Consider the following 10,855-nt stretch of genomic DNA (forward strand, 5'->3'; position numbering starts at 1 on the left):
TTGCCTGAAAGAAGATTTGGCGGATATTCTGCCACCGCCATCAGAAGTATTTCACGTTTTTTAAATGAATATTTTCCAATTGCGTGGCTTCTTTGCTGTCTTGGAGGACTACATCCTTGGCTCTTCAGTACATGACTCTTCCCTCTGGCAGTGAAGCGGTCCAGCCATTTTTATACATGGCAGTTTTCCTACGTAGAGAAAAGGGAGGTTGGGGAGCAGGGGGAAAAGCCGTAATAACAGCTGTCTAAAAATCTCCTCCACCCAAATCAGTATAAAAATCACACCAGCTGTCCTCCCCCTTTCTCTTTCCACCCTACACAGCTCCCCCCCCCCTTCTCAGCGTCCCCCTTTCTTCCTTTTTAATAACATTTGCTGGCACCATTCCTATGTCGCCTTTGGACGTCTGCAGTTCTTGGCCACGCTTGTCTGGCGGAGAGACCAACTCACAGCCAGCTCTGCACCCAGGCTTCTGCGGCTTATTGTAAGCTGTAAAATGTCTCGTGAGGAGTCCTCATTCCCACACACACACATCTTGGCAGTTAATACTTATTTTGGCAATTTGTTTTTCTTCCACTAAGACTGACGGTGAACACCGCACTGTACAGACGGTTCTGCCGCACGGTGTTTCTTGCCTGTAGCATGCCTGAAGGAAGACCAATTGCTGGTTCTTGTTTTCCAACTGGGCACACCAGTGCCAGGGACCGTTCATCTTCCATTGGGTCACTCATTGGATTACCAGCATATTGCTGCCTATCTATCCCATCTCTGCAAACTCCTTTCTCTGCACTGACACGTCAAGGAAAGCTGGGCAACTTTGGGTTAAATTGTCCTCATTCTGCCTGCTGGCACTTCCAAACGACGGCCTCATATTGCTCTGCTGGCTGGCTTGATGGTAAACGTGGCCAAAGTGTCTTGGACGGACAAGCTAATACCTCAGAATGGCTGGGGACCCCCTGAGTGTGCGCCTTAAAGTGATATCCGTGCCTGTAATGTGTTTGGACTTTTGGCAGGATAGACACTCACATGCTAAATGTTCTCTATATTATACTTATCAACGGGGCACAAAGTGTCCAATCAAACTGCAACATCAGCTGTGTTTGAGGTCACTGCAGAGCTTTCCGACCCATACAGTGGGTTTCTTTTTTTCTTCTTTTAATCACTCCCCAGGTTACATTTCATTTTCCAGCTGGCTCCTTTATTTCCCATCCCCCTCTCCCTTCTGGGAATTAAATGTTATTTGCAGATAATATTCTTTGCCCAAACCTAGCTTTTATTGCTCTGGAACATTAGGGTGCAAAAGGGAGTGGGGAGGGGAGTGGGGGGGGAGACGGGTTTAATCACCATCTGTGTTTCTCCAATAAAAGAAAATTAACATTTTAAGCACGTTTAAATAGTAACTCAGCTGGGAGATTGTCTCAGTAAAGACCTGTACAAACTCATGATATTGCTCTTAATAAGAGAACAGCATGATGCAGTGTGAGGGGGAAAGATTATTAACCATGTGCTTGCTGGACAGAGGAGGAGAGAGCACATTGCTCTGTAGAGTGTTGCAGGCACCTGCAGTACTGGCTGCATTTGAATGTCTTCATGGACAGGGATAAAGGCATTTCCTGTCACATACAGAACAGCAAAGGCAACAGCTTACCCTCTGTATATTCAAATGACCGAGCAAGGGCTTCTCACCATAATCATTCCCACATGCTTTATCTATTGCTCTTTACATAAAACATTTAGCTTTTGTGGGTGCCTGAATGCCTCGGTACCCAAACTCCTGAATGCCTTATTGTGACTTCTGTTTGCGAGGGTTCAGTGGCTTGTTGTCCTTCTAAAGTACGGGGTTCCCACCAAATAGTCCAAGGACTGACAATACGTTGCAGAACACTTTGCCATACATGGTTTCATTCTCCTTTCAACCCAGTGGAAGATGAAGGGTTAATCATGTATTTTCCTACCAAATGCCCTCGAAAGGAGATTGCGGATGTTGGCTGGCACCAGGCACTGATCACTGCACTGTGCTGGTCCCTGGAACGGATTGAATATACAGCAGGAGATGCTAAGAGTTGTAGCTCCATTTTTGATAAACTGCTGTATTACGAAATACACTGCAACCATAAATCCGAGCATGTGTGGAGAGATTTCTATTTGATGGGATACAATGCTTCCACTGCCACCTGGGATTCTGGGTAATGATATGCAAATGAGCACTCGGTGTGTCACATTTTGCTTCGTATCCATTTTAACATGGACCCCTGTTTGAGGACCTGCCTGAGATGTGAATGTGCTCAGAAGTAGCGTTTATATTTGCTATATGGTGGAGTATTTTTGTCACTTTTTTCACTCCCCATAAGTTACTTTGTATTTGGGGACATTTTTGTTTTGTTTTGCTGTAATAGTCCCTAACTCCATGAATTTGGAGCATTTGTGGATGATGTGGATTTGAAGCAAAAGTTGACACACTGCACATTTGCATGTAATTTCCCAGAATCCCTTTCTGCAGAGGAAGCAGTGTATGCTGGGAGATAATGGGGAAAGGCAGGGTTGCAGACCTGTCTGAGACATGTGAATGTGCTCACAAGTGATATTTTTATTTGCTGTATGCTATACAGTGGAGGGCTTTTGTCACTTTTTTTTTTACCCCACTACTACTTATTTAAGGTGTGCATGATGTGCGAATTCTAAAACTATTCTAAATATTACCCCAAACATTTTCAAGGTTATTTCACAAATCTGGCTATCATTTTTCCCTCAATATATATTTTGTGTGTGCCTTCCGGGCAGCTTGGTTTCCGCAGGAATTTGGCACACGGTTCTCTGCGGTGCAGATCCCTCCTGGAGCAAGGGGGTTAAAACTGGGAGTGTCAAATGCCTCAATTAAGTGGGTTTTATTAATAAAACGGCTTGGTAACCGAGAAGTTGTAAGCAATTTTATCCGAGCGCTGAGAGTTCGTAAAACTCCATATGGCGAGAAAGGACTGTTTCCACTTTACCTTTTTTTTTTTTTCTATTTCTCATTCATTCTTTTTTTTTGTTCTTTAATTAAATCTGCCTTAACTCTGCTGGGCCAATTCAGTGAAAACCGTTTCCGTGCAAGAGGAACCAGCAACGCTATGCTCTGCAAAGCCGCACACTATAAGGGTTAAAGGAAAGCTTCAGTCGCATGTAGCAACTTGTGTTAATTGCAATAAAGTGATCACTCACCATATAACATGTTTTCTTAACAGTGGTGCTATCTTTTAGAATGTGTTTAACTTTGGAAAAGTACAATGAGATGTCACAGATATATATATACACAGCTCCTATTGCTTCTGCTAATGATGTTAAGGCTGGATCAGGGTTCAAAGCAACTTGAGGGAAGAATGTAGCAGAAGCTTCAAAGTTGCATTGACCAGGGCTGAGTTTTTAAGCAGTTTTGGCAGTATTCCACCCCCCAAATTATTTTATTTGTAAGGCCTGAGACATAGTCAATTAAAACAGTGCGGAGGCGCGCTGAGGCTCAGGGAAAGCGGTGCTTTCCCTGGCCTTACACAGCGCGCCGTCCGTGGGCGTGTCGGGGGCGGGTCTGGGGGCGAGCCAGTGACGTCACGGAGCTGGTTCGCCCTCATTGGGCGAAACACTCACGTGACCGGCCCTGCGCTCCGGCAAGCAGGAAAATCTAAAAACTTGGTGAGACACACGCTTCCGCAGGCGTGCGGAAGCGTGCGTGAGCCCCTGCTAAAGCCGCTCTCATTGCGGCTGCAGGGGCTCAGTGCCGAGTGTGAGAGCGGCTCAGCACGGCTCAGTCTTGCTCACACCTCTATGTCCCAGGCCTTAGATAACCTAAAGCGAGGTTTCCACATTGCAGAGAGATCTGTAGTTGTTGTGTGTAGTGGATTTGTCACAATAAGACTACAAATACGTCCGCGGGGGTCACAAAGTCGCAACGTTCCCTCCCCATCTTCGCCCCCCGACCAAGCCCTCACCCAGCGGACAGTTTGTGGCCACCGGGTAAAACATACCTGCTCGGAGATCAGGAATCGGGAAGTCGCTAGTGGCTGGAAGACAATGGGTCATCTCCCCAGCCATCCTTTAAAAAAAAATAATGTAAAGGGCGAACGTCTGCTTTAAGTGGCGTCGCACCAATATTTGTACAGCTACATTCTTCCACCTGTAGAGTGTAGAGTGTATAGTCTTGGCATACCACCGGGGACTTTGTGGTTAATATGACATTTAATGGAATATCAGCAGAATGATTTAAGGAAGATTGAAGCGGAGACTAATCTAGGAGAGGGTGAGATTATTCTAGCAGCTGTAGTTTAATCAATTGTAATGGAGAAACTGTAGCAAGTCACAGTAGTCAAGACTAGAGGAAGTGTGCACATGATTTAGCAAGAGCATGAATGTCACAGAAGAGGTGAATGCTTCAACCATTTTTACTATGGATAAATCACAAGTAGTGGAGCCACTCCATTGAGGCATTGGTTTTTCTCCTGTTTCTATGGGTTGCAGCTCAGAGACAATAGATTGTTAGATTGTTTACACTCTTCTGCTCCTACTTACATCTCAGCCCTAATTTCTCACTATGCACCATCCCGACTCTTGAGTTCTGCACAAGGATATCTACTCTCTACCTTTGTATCTAAATCCCTCTCCCGCCTTAAACTTTTCTCACTCAGTGCTCCACACCTCTGGAATGCCCTTCCCCTCAATGCCCGACTAGCACCCTCTCTATCCACCTTTAAGTCCCACCTTAAGACACACTTAAAAAGCATATGAGTAGCACTGTGGCTAATACGATACACTTGATGCATAAAGCTTGGGCCTCTGCAGACGCACTTACCAGAATGCCGTCCCACTGTCTCTGTACGTTCTTCCTACCTATCAATCAGATTGTAAGCTCTTCAGAGCAGGGACTCCTCTTCCTAAATGTTACTTTTATGTCTGAAGCACTTATTCCCATTATCTGTTATTTGTATTATTTGTTATTTATATGACTGTCACGTGTATTACTAATGTGAAGCGCTATCTAAACTAATGGTGCTATAGAAATAAAGACATACATACATACATTGTAGAACAAACTTTTTGTTTAAATCCGATTTATTCACCCAGAAGCTCAAATAAATGCTTTTATTCATATGAATTCATCACCACTCCTCCTTTATAAATGAGTCTGCAAACAAAAATAAGAATTTTAAATCATCGCCGTGACCTGTTCCTCATAAGCAATTCTGTCATCGGTGGGTGTATGGAATTGCTCTCCAAGCACATCTGGGTTTTTTTACCTCCTGGTATATTATTGTTTTTGCGCTGACTGGAGTTAAAACTTATGGTCTGAGCTGGCGATTGGTTAAAATCCAGCGATGAATGACTGGTATGAGAGTTCAAGTGCTTTCCACTTGCTTCGGTCTTAATTTACCCACAGGGGAGTATGGTTATCGATCCCCCAGCCTCTCGCGGTCGTACCAAATAGTGCACCAAGTTACCATCTTAAGAACACAAGTATCATGATTCAACATTCATGTTGTTTCCACTGCTTGCACAATGGCTTCACCTGGCACTTTGCTTTGCAAATCTGTCTGCATCTTGGGGACTGGCACAGAACATGCCCAGTAACCCACTATGGAGAAGGAAATCATGTGGTGAAACCAGGGGTTGGCCAACTCCAGTCCTCAAGGGCAACTAACAGGCCAGGTATTAGGGATATCCCTACTTCAGCACATGTGGTTGTCGCTCTGACTGAGCCCCCCTGTGCTGAAGCAGGGGTATCCCTAATACCAGACCTCGAGTTGGCCACCCCTGGTTAAACCATAGCTCATCTGATGTGCCGGACATTCTACTTCACTAGCTTTAGAGCAAAGAGATGGCTGCTTTGCTAATACATTTGGTGTGTGCTGTTGTTGGTGAGATTTCCCATGGGGTGTTTTTATGGTGCTCTTAAGAATGACTGTGAGGAAAATACTTGAGTTTCTGCTCCAGAAAATAGTGTGTGTAAAGGGGGGGTTGTCTGGTGATATAGTCACCTTCCCTCTATTGCCAGTGTACGAAGTATAATTGCACTGTGATTATGGAAGCTTCTGTACTGTTTGCAGTGCCGTTACAATAAAGGGATTTGGGGAATAATACGGATTGATAAAGTTCATAATCCCCCAACAAAGTACTGCATTTACATTAAAGTTTACTGAATGTTACTTTTAAAACCTGGGTGGTGTTATTATAATGCAAAAATATGTGTGTCACATTGCTTTATGTAGCAAAGCTGCAGCAGTGTATAATTATTGCTGGATATTGGCCACTGTGTAATGTAATTGTACACAATGCAAATCTACTTGTCAGAATACAAATGTGATATAAATTGCATTTTGGTGCTAGTGGCGCTTCTGAACGGGAATAAGTGACCTCACTTGCATGAACTGTAGCTTTCTTTCACCATTCTCTCACTCCCACCCTTCTCTATCTTTGGCTTGTTATTGATGTTGTGTGCGGAATTTCAGTGCATATGGATATCAGAGTCAAACAGCAGACTAGGGATGAATGTTGGGTCTGGGATTCAGCGTGAATGCAAGAGGTGAAACAGGTGTTCCTTCTGTGAAGCCACCTGTCTGTACCAGCCACAGCCCTGATAACGTAAGCAAGAAACCTTCACTCACTCCCAGACTCAGCAGCAACTGGAACCGTCCCATTAACATCCTATCATCCTCACACTGAGACAGCAGTTGGACTTTAGAACAATATATCTTTTCAGTTTGCACATTATATATATATATATATATATATATATATTACTGACAGTAGTGAACTCTCGTCCCATGAGCGCTAAAGGCAATGTCTGTACATACTGTGCTATATGTATGCACACACAGCTGTCTCTCACACATACTAATACTCCTTGTTTTTCCATCCCTATACACCAATAGGGACCACTAAGTATCCACACACACTTTTAGTTGTGCTACAAACTCTCACATTTCCACACCCACCCACACCATTTATATCCACTCCCACTCCACACACACCTTGTGTAAAGCACTGTATATACTGTGGGCTCTCCATTCATTTTTATTCACACTGATACACATACACACTCTTTCTTCACTTGCTTTCAGTAACCTTTTGACACCTCTAGCCATAAAACACATCCACACCGGGGGAAGGAACAGCACAGATAACATTCCAAGAGACACTGTTTTTAAGTATACCTTTTGCTTCATTCATTGTAACATCGCCGGAAGAAGAGATCAGTGTATCTCGAAAGCTCGCACAAATAAAAGCATTTTGTTAGCCACAGAACGGTATCATCTATTTATTTTTTGATTATATATATATATATATATATATATATCTGTTTTCTTGGTTTGTATCTGGATATATTTAAAAGGTGATGGCACAGTGTTGAAATGCAAGAGAGTGAAGGTTTCTGGCCCATTATTTAAAAAAATAAATAAATCAGTTATTAGTACTTACTACGTATGTTTTGTAAATCAACTCATAATGCCATTTTTAATGAGTTTTAATATACTGAGCATCTGTTGATTTACTATGGCAGGTTTTGGCCCACCTCCCCAACAGTGCAAGATATTTGCAACACTAACAATAGATAATGTTGCCGTAGTATTATAAAAATACATTGTAGCTGCTGAGTTACACCGCCTGAAGGATTAATTCAAACTGAATGGCAGCCATTTAGTGAACCCTGGAAAGCAGGATCTTTGCTGATCGATCCCGGGAGAACGAATCGATCGGCAGCTTCGGTGATTTGTTGTGTGTGTGTGTTTTTTTTTAATGTGCCACACAGATTGCCTCTTTAAGGCCTCAAATGAACATATAGTGGGGGTATTTTACTGCCTTTACACCGTGTGTTTACATGAAACCCTGACCTGAAGAATTTTTAGGATCACAAGTAAAAGAGCTCTTAGGCCGCGCTTATAGTGCCGGCGATGCCGCCCGAAAACAAATTAATTGCCGCCGCGTGCGCTTATAGTAAGCGCGACGGAGTGAAAACTGGTAGCCGGCAAAATTTGATTTTTCAAGGGCTGTCGCCTTATCTGACAGCCCTTGAACCAATCAAATGTCGGGAAACCTGCGCCGCCGCCGCCCGGCGAAATATAACTTTCGCCTGTGGCGACGGGTGACGTCACCCGTCGTGTCGCCATCGACGGCACTATAGGCGCGGCCTTAGTGACCGCCTCATCAAATTTCTATGTCCCCTTCTGTTCCTGCTTGGAAGGAAATGGTAACAAGTTGCAATTGGGTCTCCATGTAAAATATCTCACTTCAGAGGCCTGCGACTTACTCATTTGGCTACTCCTTGGTTAGCTATGTCAGATCCAAGTGCGTGGAGTTATGCCGGATAACCAAACACAACGGCAAAGAAATGCAATGTTTCTTGCTTTGAATTTATACTCATTTGTGTACTGCAGAGCTGTAATCCTTGCATATATCAGAGAAAAAGCCTTGGGGGGTGTTTATTAGGGAAGGGGCTGAGAGGGAGCAGAGCAGAATGGAATTGGCATGTTGGAGAGTTTATACAAAGTGTCAGTGAGGAGAGGCTTTCTTGCACATGTAATACAATCCAGACCCACTTTAAAACAATCCACACACCAATTAATCCCACAGAGCCTTTTTTCAAGGTTTCACATAGGAGGTGCAGGATAGGGTTACATTTGGGTAGGGGGGCAGCGGCTGTAAGAAGCATGATCGTTTCCGATAATAAAGGAGATACATTAAGGGTTAGGGTCGTTAATAAATGACAGAAACCTCCTATGTACAGAGCACATTACAAAATCAAGCACACAGGGCTGGTTTCTGACACTTTTAGAGCTTTATCTGTAGGCTGGAAACTCAGAGGATGCTGGTTAGAGACATGCAAATAGAGCCTTATTTAGTGCTGAGCATTAGTTCACAGAGATTCCCTTAGGCTTGATCCTGTTCTGTGACACAGCGTGTATATCACTTTGTGTCTTTTTACAAGAACTTGAAAAGAATCGGAAAATGATGCACTTTCCATAGCAAAGAGGTAAAACAAAAGACAACAGTAACATTTTTTCCCCTTTGTGTTGTGAATGAATTTAACAACATTTAACAGCAGCCCTAATCATTGTGGGGTGTAAGTAGAGATAGCGCCTTCTGCATGAAATCTTATCACAGACAAGATGATGGCGCTCATATGTGTTAAGTAAGGAAAGGGCAGTTTGTAATACATTCTGAGCTCTTTTTAATTTGTGTATCAAATGCAGTCTATTTGTATGCAATGCTGCACTCAAACGTTTAGTTATCAGCAAATAATATTACCCAGGGAAGCAATTAAGCCCTTTGTGATGGGTTACCAGATACTGACCAAACGCCTAAATGCCAGCAGCATGTTTAATTTGTGTAACTCTTGCAGATATTTTCTGCAAGAAAGAGAGCGCTGTGTCCCTTGTGGTTGCACGGTTACAGCTGTGTGAATGAAATGGAGATCCAACCTGAGCCTAACATATTTGTGTTAGATGAGAAGTGGTGGACTTCATTATCAAGAAACCCACCCACCCCCTTTCTTTCCAATTGGTGATTAGTTCTGTCTTTTCCGCACATATTTATTACCCACAAAGGCCACCTGTACCTCCCCTCCTCCTCCTCCCATTTCTATAAACACAATGTAGCAAGACATTTGTATCCCACACCTTCTGAGGCTCTGCTCCTCTGTAAAGCACATGGATCCTACCTCTTGGGAGCCATCTGATAAAACATCTGCCATAATTTGCTTTCCCTGAATACAGCCTCGCAGATTTGGGGGGGGAGCTGTGAGGACAGCAAAAGCTCATTATGGCATCATGGGATTAGGATGCTGATGTGTTTATGAAGTCTTGCTTTGCCGAAGGAAAGTGAATGCCGTTTAGATGATAAAGTCTGTGCCTTTCATTGCATGTACAAATTGCTTTTTATGTCTTCCGCAACATGTCTGCATGCTTCCCTAGCTGTGGCACTACTGCCTTAAAATATAATTACATTTTTTAAGAGGCTGTTGAAAATAACGAGGTTTACCCTTTCACTGCGTCTCAAGCGAAGTGCTTACACAAGTTTTTTTTGTTTGTTTTTGTAAATAACATTTTAGTTTTTTTTTTTTAAACCTTACAGACCACCAACCAACAATAACAGTTTAGAGGAGGGTTTGGCAACTCCAGTCATCACTGGCCACCAACAGCCCAGGTTTTCAGGATATCCCTGCTTCAGCACGGGTGGTGCAGTCAAAGGCTGAACCACTGATTGAGCTACCTGTGCTGAAGCAGGAATATCCTGAAAACCTGACCTGTTGATGGCCCTTAAGGACTGGAGTTGCTCACCCCTGGTTTAGAGGGACAACCACTGATTTGCAAACTGTGATGTATTCACGTCTTCATTTAGGGATGGGCTAGTGGGTTATTAGTTTGGTCTGGCCCAGGTGTGCCTGAATATAGTTTTGGGAACCATTGTCTGGAGGATTGAACATGTCTTTTATCAACTATCCGACAGGGATTAACTTCTCCAAACAGGTTTGTGTTGTAGATTGACATTTGAGAGTAAGCAAAAGCAAAAACTGACAAAACGTTGCACCATGCAGCACTCTTTTTGCAGTCTAAAAACCAAAACAATTATTTTTCCCACAAGAATTTTTTTTTTCAATGGATATTTAGGTTTAGGGCAGCAGGGGGAGGGGGCTACATATAGTGTCCCTGTGTTAAAGTCCCATAATGTTTTGGGTATCAAGACCCTTCATCAGATGGGAAATAGTGTGGCTTAGAGCAGGGGCGCTCAACTGCATTTCTCAAGGCCCCCCAACAGGTTAGGTTTTCAGGATATCCCTACTTCAGCACAGGTGGCTCAATCTGAGCCTCTGATTGAGCCACCTGTGCTGAAACTG

At 43.5% G+C, this 10,855-nt stretch overlaps 1 protein-coding gene across 4 annotated transcripts in view; it reads left to right on the plus strand.

The window, feature by feature from the left end:
* Positions 1-10,855, plus strand: part of LOC142497681 (ephrin type-B receptor 2) — a 266,775-nt gene that overhangs the window by 77,539 nt on the left and 178,381 nt on the right. The gene's annotated exons all lie outside the window — the stretch shown is intronic.

Source organism: Ascaphus truei, chromosome 6 (genome assembly GCF_040206685.1).
Source record: "Ascaphus truei isolate aAscTru1 chromosome 6, aAscTru1.hap1, whole genome shotgun sequence".
Lineage (NCBI taxonomy): Eukaryota > Metazoa > Chordata > Amphibia > Anura > Ascaphidae > Ascaphus > Ascaphus truei.